General features: G+C 41.8%; 1 non-coding gene across 1 annotated transcript; it reads right to left on the bottom strand.

The window, feature by feature from the left end:
- Nucleotides 1–3925: 3925 nt before the first annotated feature.
- Nucleotides 3926–4044, bottom strand: LOC123688105. The gene has a single exon (XR_006749779.1). It is a non-coding gene; the product is annotated as a 5S ribosomal RNA (ribosomal RNA).
- Nucleotides 4045–7500: the final 3456 nt, after the last annotated feature.

The raw sequence follows: 7500 nt of genomic DNA, 5'->3' as shown, positions 1-7500 counted from the left end.
TTAAGATACCGATGCATGACGTGAACGACTTTTCGGCGCGATTTAAGATACCGATGCATGACGTGAACGACTTTACGGCGCGATTTAAAGCTATACCGATGCATGACGTAAACAAGATCACACCGATGCAGCACGTTAACATTAAAGCCCGCCTAATCCGATCGATGGAGGCCGTCTCGAGTGTCCAACTTGCTCACAAGAGCCGAGAAACAAACCGATGCATCACGTAGACAAGATCGTACCGAATGTTAACACAATCCAAAAGGAAATAATCTTAGATGAATATCGATTCTGATTATTGATTTTTCTTTCGCGATATTGATAGAAGACATCTGAATGAATTTCGAATTAATTCCGAAATCAAAAAAATATTTTCAATAAATTTTTTTTCTAGAGTACCTCGGTCTTTTCTATTTTTTTTCCAAGTTTCGTACGTCAATCAACATACATCCCAGAAAAAATCATCTCTCTAACTATCCTGGTTCAAAAGTTGTATCGGAACTTTTCACGTCGAAAAAGAACATAGGCGAAAAAGGACGTGAACATTATTCCTTATAAAAATCAAACCCGACCATGGATTTTGATTCTGATTGTTGATTATCGCTATTAGAACACATTAGGAGGCAACCAAATCAAATTTGAGAAAATTCCACAATCAGAAAATTTTTTTCGAAAAAAAAAAAAAAATTCGAGAACACCTCGGTCATGGCAAGTTATTTCCCACAATCCATTCCCCAATCAACGTACATCCCAGAAAAAATCATCTCTCTAACTATCCTAGTTCAAAAGTTGTATCGGAACATTTTCACGTCGAAAATATATCTCTAAGTCCAGACCGATGCACCACGTAATCTCGGGCAGACCGATGCACAACGTAAATGACGATCGGGACCGGGGCGATCGGTCGTATCTGACACCGCCGGCTCGGTTCTAACATCGTCAATGAGTCGGGGTTGTAAAAAAGGACGTGAACATTTTTCCTTATAAAAATCAAACCCGACCATGGATTTTGATTCTGATTGTTGATTATCGCTACTAGAACATATAAGGAGGCAACCAAATCAAATTTGAGAAAATTCCACGATCAGAAAATTTTTTTCGAAAAAAAAAAAAAATCGTAATCACCTCGGTCATGGCGAGTTATTTTCCGTATTTCATTCCACAATCAACGTACAACATAGAAGAAATCATCTCTCTAACTATCCTGGTTCAAAAGTTGTATCGGAACATTTCACGTCGTAATATCTCGCCAAGTCCAGACCTCGGCGATAGGTAGTATCTGACACCGTCCGCTCGGGACTGACATCGACTTGGACTCGGGCTGATGATGGGGAGGCGTTTAAGGACGTGAACATTTTTCCTTATAAAAATTAAAGTCGACAATGAATATTGATTCTGATTACTGATTTACGCTTTAAAAACACATTAGAAGGCAACCAAATCGAATTTGAGGAAATTCCACGATCAGAAAATTTTTTTCGAAAAAAAAAAAAATCCGAAAAATATTTTTCGATTCCGATTACTGATTTACTCTTTTAGAACACATTAGGAGGCAACCAAATCAAATTTGAGAAAATTCCACAATCAGAAAATTTTTTTCGAAAAAAAAAAAAATTCGAGGACACCTCGGTCATGGCAAGTTATTTCCCACAATCCATTCCCCGATCCACGTACATCCCAGAAAAAATCATCTCTCTAACTATCCTGGTTCAAAAGTTGTATCGGAACATTTTCACGTCGAAAATATATCTCTAAGTCCAAACCGATGCACCACGTAAACTAGGGCAGACCGATGCACCACGTAATATCGGGCAGACCGATGCAGAACGTAAACTCGATCATACCGATGCTTCACGTAATCTCGATCTTACCGATGCACCACGTAAACAAGGGCAGACCGATGCAGAACGTAAAGTAGATCTTACCGATGCACCACGTAATCTCGATCTTACCGATGCACCACGTAATCTCCATCTTACCGATGCACCACGTGAACTGGATCTTACCGATGCAGAACGTGAATTGGATCTTACCGATGCAGAACGTGAATTGGATCTTACCGATGCACCACGTAAACTCGATCATACCGATGCACCACGTAATCTCGGGCAGACCGATGCACAACGTAAATGACGATCGGGACCGGGGCGATCGGTCGTATCTGACACCGCCGGCTCGGTTCTAACATCGTCAATGAGTCGGGGTTGTAAAAAAGGACGTGAACATTTTTCCTTATAAAAATCAAACCCGACCATGGATTTTGATTCTGATTGTTGATTATCGCTACTAGAACATATAAGGAGGCAACCAAATCAAATTTGAGAAAATTCCACGATCAGAAAATTTTTTTCGAAAAAAAAAAAAAATCGTAATCACCTCGGTCATGGCGAGTTATTTTCCGTATTTCATTCCACAATCAACGTACAACATAGAAGAAATCATCTCTCTAACTATCCTGGTTCAAAAGTTGTATCGGAACATTTCACGTCGTAATATCTCGCCAAGTCCAGACCTCGGCGATAGGTAGTATCTGACACCGTCCGCTCGGGACTGACATCGACTTGGACTCGGGCTGATGATGGGGAGGCGTTTAAGGACGTGAACATTTTTCCTTATAAAAATTAAAGTCGACAATGAATATTGATTCTGATTACTGATTTACGCTTTAAAAACACATTAGAAGGCAACCAAATCGAATTTGAGGAAATTCCACGATCAGAAAATTTTTTTCGAAAAAAAAAAAAATCCGAAAAATATTTTTCGATTCCGATTACTGATTTACTCTTTTAGAACACATTAGGAGGCAACCAAATCAAATTTGAGAAAATTCCACAATCAGAAAATTTTTTTCGAAAAAAAAAAAAATTCGAGGACACCTCGGTCATGGCAAGTTATTTCCCACAATCCATTCCCCGATCCACGTACATCCCAGAAAAAATCATCTCTCTAACTATCCTGGTTCAAAAGTTGTATCGGAACATTTTCACGTCGAAAATATATCTCTAAGTCCAAACCGATGCACCACGTAAACTAGGGCAGACCGATGCACCACGTAATATCGGGCAGACCGATGCAGAACGTAAACTCGATCATACCGATGCTTCACGTAATCTCGATCTTACCGATGCACCACGTAAACAAGGGCAGACCGATGCAGAACGTAAAGTAGATCTTACCGATGCACCACGTAATCTCGATCTTACCGATGCACCACGTAATCTCCATCTTACCGATGCACCACGTGAACTGGATCTTACCGATGCACCACGTAATCTCAATCTTACCGATGCACCACGTGAACTGGATCTTACCGATGCAGAACGTGAATTGGATCTTACCGATGCACCACGTAAACTCGATCTTACCGATGCACCACGTAATCTCGATCTTACCGATGCACCACGTGAACTGGATCTTACCGATGCAGAACGTGAATTGGATCTTACCGATGCACCACGTAAACTCGATCTTACCGATGCACCACGTAATCTCAATCTTACCGATGCACCACGTGAACTGGATCTTACCGATGCAGAACGTGAATTGGATCTTACCGATGCACCACGTAAACTCGATCTTACCGATGCACCACGTAATCTCAATCTTACCGATGCACCACGTGAACTGGATCTTACCGATGCAGAACGTGAATTGGATCTTACCGATGCACCACGTAAACTCGATCTTACCGATGCACCACGTAATCTCGATCTTACCGATGCACCACGTGAACTGGATCTTACCGATGCAGAACGTGAATTGGATCTTACCGATGCACCACGTAAACTCGATCTTACCGATGCACCACGTAATCTCAATCTTACCGATGCATCACGTAATCTCGATCTTACCGATGCAGAACGTAAACTCGATCATACCGATGCACCACGTTATCTCGGCAGACCGATGCAGAACGTAAAAAAAAAGCTTACAGCACGCGGTGTTCCCAAGCGGTCACCCATCCAAGTACTAACCGCGCCCGACGCTGCTTGGCTTCAGTGTTCTGACGAGAACTGGCAATTTCAGCGTGGTATGGCCGTAAACAACAAATATAGCGATATTTTCTATGATATCTCACTTTTTGGGAGCGGAAAGGACGTGAACGTTTTTCCTTATAAAAAATGAAATAACTTTTGGATATTAATTCTGATTGTTGATTTAAGTTTTAAGAACACATTAGGACATATCTCAATGAAATTTGAGGGATTTCCGAAATCGAAAAATATTTTTCGAAAAAAAAAAAAAATCCCAGAAGACCTCGGTCATCTCAAGTTTATTTCCATATTCTATTACACAATCAACGTACATCACAAAAGGAACCATCTCTCTAACTATCACAGTTAAATTTTTGTATCGGAACATTTCACGTCGGAATATCTCGCTAAGTCCAGACCGGGGAGATCGGTCGCATTTGACACCGTCCGCTCCGGTCTAACATCGTCTTGGAGTCGGGGTAACGATGGAGAGGCGTTTAAGGACGTGAACATTTTTCCTTATAAAAATTAAAGTCGACAATGAATATTGATTCTGATTACTGATTTACTCTTTTAGTACACATTAGAAGGCAACGCAATCAGATTTGAGGAAATTTCAAGATCAGAAAATTTTTTTCGAAAAAAAAAAAAATTCAAGAACACCTGGGTCATGGCAAGTTATTTCCCACAATCCATTCCACAATCAACGTACAACATAGAAGAAATCATCTCTCTAACTATCCTGGTTCAAAAGTTGTATCGGAACATTTCACGTCGAAATACCTCGCCAAGTCCAGACCGGGGCGATAGGTAGTATCTGACACCGTCCGCTCGGGACTGACATCGACTTGGACTCGGGCTAATGATGGGGAGGCGTTTAAGGACGTGAACATTTTTCCTTATAAAAATTAAAGTCGACAATGAATATTGATTCTGATTACTGATTTACGCTTTAAAAACACATTAGAAGGCAACCAAATCAAATTTGAGGAAATTCCAAAATCAGAAAATTTTTTTTCAAAAAAAAAAAAATCCGAAAAATATTTTTCGATTCTGATTACTGATTTACTCTTTTAGAACACATTAGAAGGCAACGAAATCAAATTTGAGTGAAATCCAAAATCAGAAAATATTTTTCGAAAAAAAAAAAAAATTCGAGAACACCTCGGTCATGGCAAGTTATTTTCCACAATCCATTCCCCAATCAACGTACATCCCAGAAAAAATCATCTCTCTAACTATCCTGGTTCAAAAGTTGTATCGGAACATTTTCACGTCGAAAATATATCTCAGAGTCCAGACCGATGCAGAACGTAAACTCGATCATACCGATGCTTCACGTAATCTCGATCTTACCGATGCACAACGTAAACTAGATCACACCGATGCAGAACGTAAACTCGATCATACCGATGCACCACGTAAACTCAGGCAGACCGATGCAGAACGTGAACTCGATCTTACCGATGCACCACGTAATCTCGATCTTACCGATGCACCACGTAAACTCGGGCAGACCGATGCAGAACGTGAACTCGATCTTACCGATGCACCACGTAAACTAGGGCTGACCGATGCATCACGTAAACGACGATCGAGAGGCGCGAAAGGACGTGAACGTTTTTCATTATAAAAATTGAAATAAATGATAAATAATGATTCTGATTGTTGATTATCATTTTTAATAAGCATTAGGAGGCAACCAAATGAAATTTGAGGAAATTCCGATAATAGAAAATTTTTTCGAAAAAAAAAAAAAATTCATGAAATCCTCGGTCATCGCAAAATATTTACCATATTCTGTTCGATAATCAACGTATATTTAAGAAGGAATCATATCTGTATCTATCTTGGTTCAAATTTTGTATCGGAACATTTTGACCAAAGTCCGAGCTTCGGCCGAAACAGACACCGCTGACCTGGCCTATCGATCGACCGAGAGTCGGGGATAGAGCGTAAGTGTTGTCTGGAGGGGAACCCTGTGCTCTCCTGACATATATAGGGAAGGTGGTCGCGTTGGGCGATGCAGAACGTTTGGATCGGGAATTATATTTTTGGTTCAGCTATTGGAATATGGTTTATTGTTGGTATATATTGGCGAAATAACGTTCTTACTGACTGGGGATATTCATAAAAATGAGTCCGGAGATTTTCAGATCGAAGTCCGAGTGATCCGACTTGGAAGGCGTGTTGGGTGGGTCGAGATGGCTTAGATAGATCAGACGAGGCGGGCTAAGTGTTGACGTCATGCATCGGTCCATTTTCAGATTGAGTCCGAGTAATCCGACTTTGAAAGAGTGTTGGGTGCGTCGAGACTGTTTAGATAGATCGGACGAGGCGGACTAGGTGTTAACGACATGCATCGGTATATTTTCTGATCGGAGTCCGAAGAAATCGGCCCTAGTAGGCGCAGCGGACGGTCGAGACGGCCTCGGTGGGTCGGATCGATCGGGAAAAGTTTGCTAAATCGTGTCTGGAGGGGAACCTTGGGTTCTCCTGACATATATAGGGGATAAGGTTTGGGTGAACGATTCTTCACGTAAAAGTTGAGTAATTTATTTTTCGATAAGCTTTTGGATATTGATGAGAAGTATATGTATATCTTCGATTAAAAGAATTCTTACCGTCTCCATGTATATTATATTAGATATATAAGAAATAGTTAACGTGATGCATCGGCCGATTTCCGGATCGGAGTTCGAGAGATGCGACTTTCGATGCGCGATGGGTGGTTCGAGACGGCCTAGATCGATCGGACGAGGCGGACTAGGTGTTAACGACATGCATCGGCGGATTTTCTGATCGGAGTCCGAAGAAATCAGCTCTAGTAGGCGCGGCGAACGGTCGAAACGGCCTCGATCGATCGGACGAGGCGGACTAGGTGTTAACGACATGCATCGGCGGATTTTCTGATCGGAGTCCGAAGAAATCAGCTCTAGTAGGCGCGGCGAACGGTCGAAACGGCCTCGGTGGGTCGGATCGATCGGGAAAAGTTTGCTAAATCGTGTCTGGAGGGGAATCCGGGGTTCTCCTGACATATATAGAAGGGGTGGAGAATGGGTCCTGTCCTAGACTGTTTGGAGTTCTTTTTAGGATGATATTCAGTTGGTAAGTGGTAGACCCGAATCCGACCTCGGCGTTTGGGTACTGGCAAGGTGTGTTGGTTTCGGCTTTCGCATCTTGGGTCGCTTTCGTCAACCTCATGCAGCGAGGTCGCGGTCCGCTTCGTCTCTTTGTAGTCGAATGGCCTTTAAGCGACCAACCTTAAAATCGTGATCCTCTGCCCGTTGCGGGTTATGTTCACAAAAAATTTGCAACCACTCAATTCGTTCCGAGCGACAAATATTGTTGAATCTCGAATCACCGTGTCGTTATATTCACATGTATAGCGAAGGGTCGAGATGGAATGTGTATAAGAAATTAGTTGATAGCCGGGGGTTCGTATTATATATGGACGCCTTGGCGAGGGATTGTTTCTAGAAACTTTCTCATTTTTGATCGGTGTTTTGTCCGAGATGATGATGAT

Source organism: Harmonia axyridis, chromosome X (assembly GCF_914767665.1).
Source record: "Harmonia axyridis chromosome X, icHarAxyr1.1, whole genome shotgun sequence".
Classification (NCBI taxonomy): Eukaryota; Metazoa; Arthropoda; class Insecta; order Coleoptera; family Coccinellidae; genus Harmonia; species Harmonia axyridis.
The sequence above is the reverse complement of the archived record's forward strand: the minus strand, read 5'-3'. Positions and strand labels throughout refer to the sequence as shown.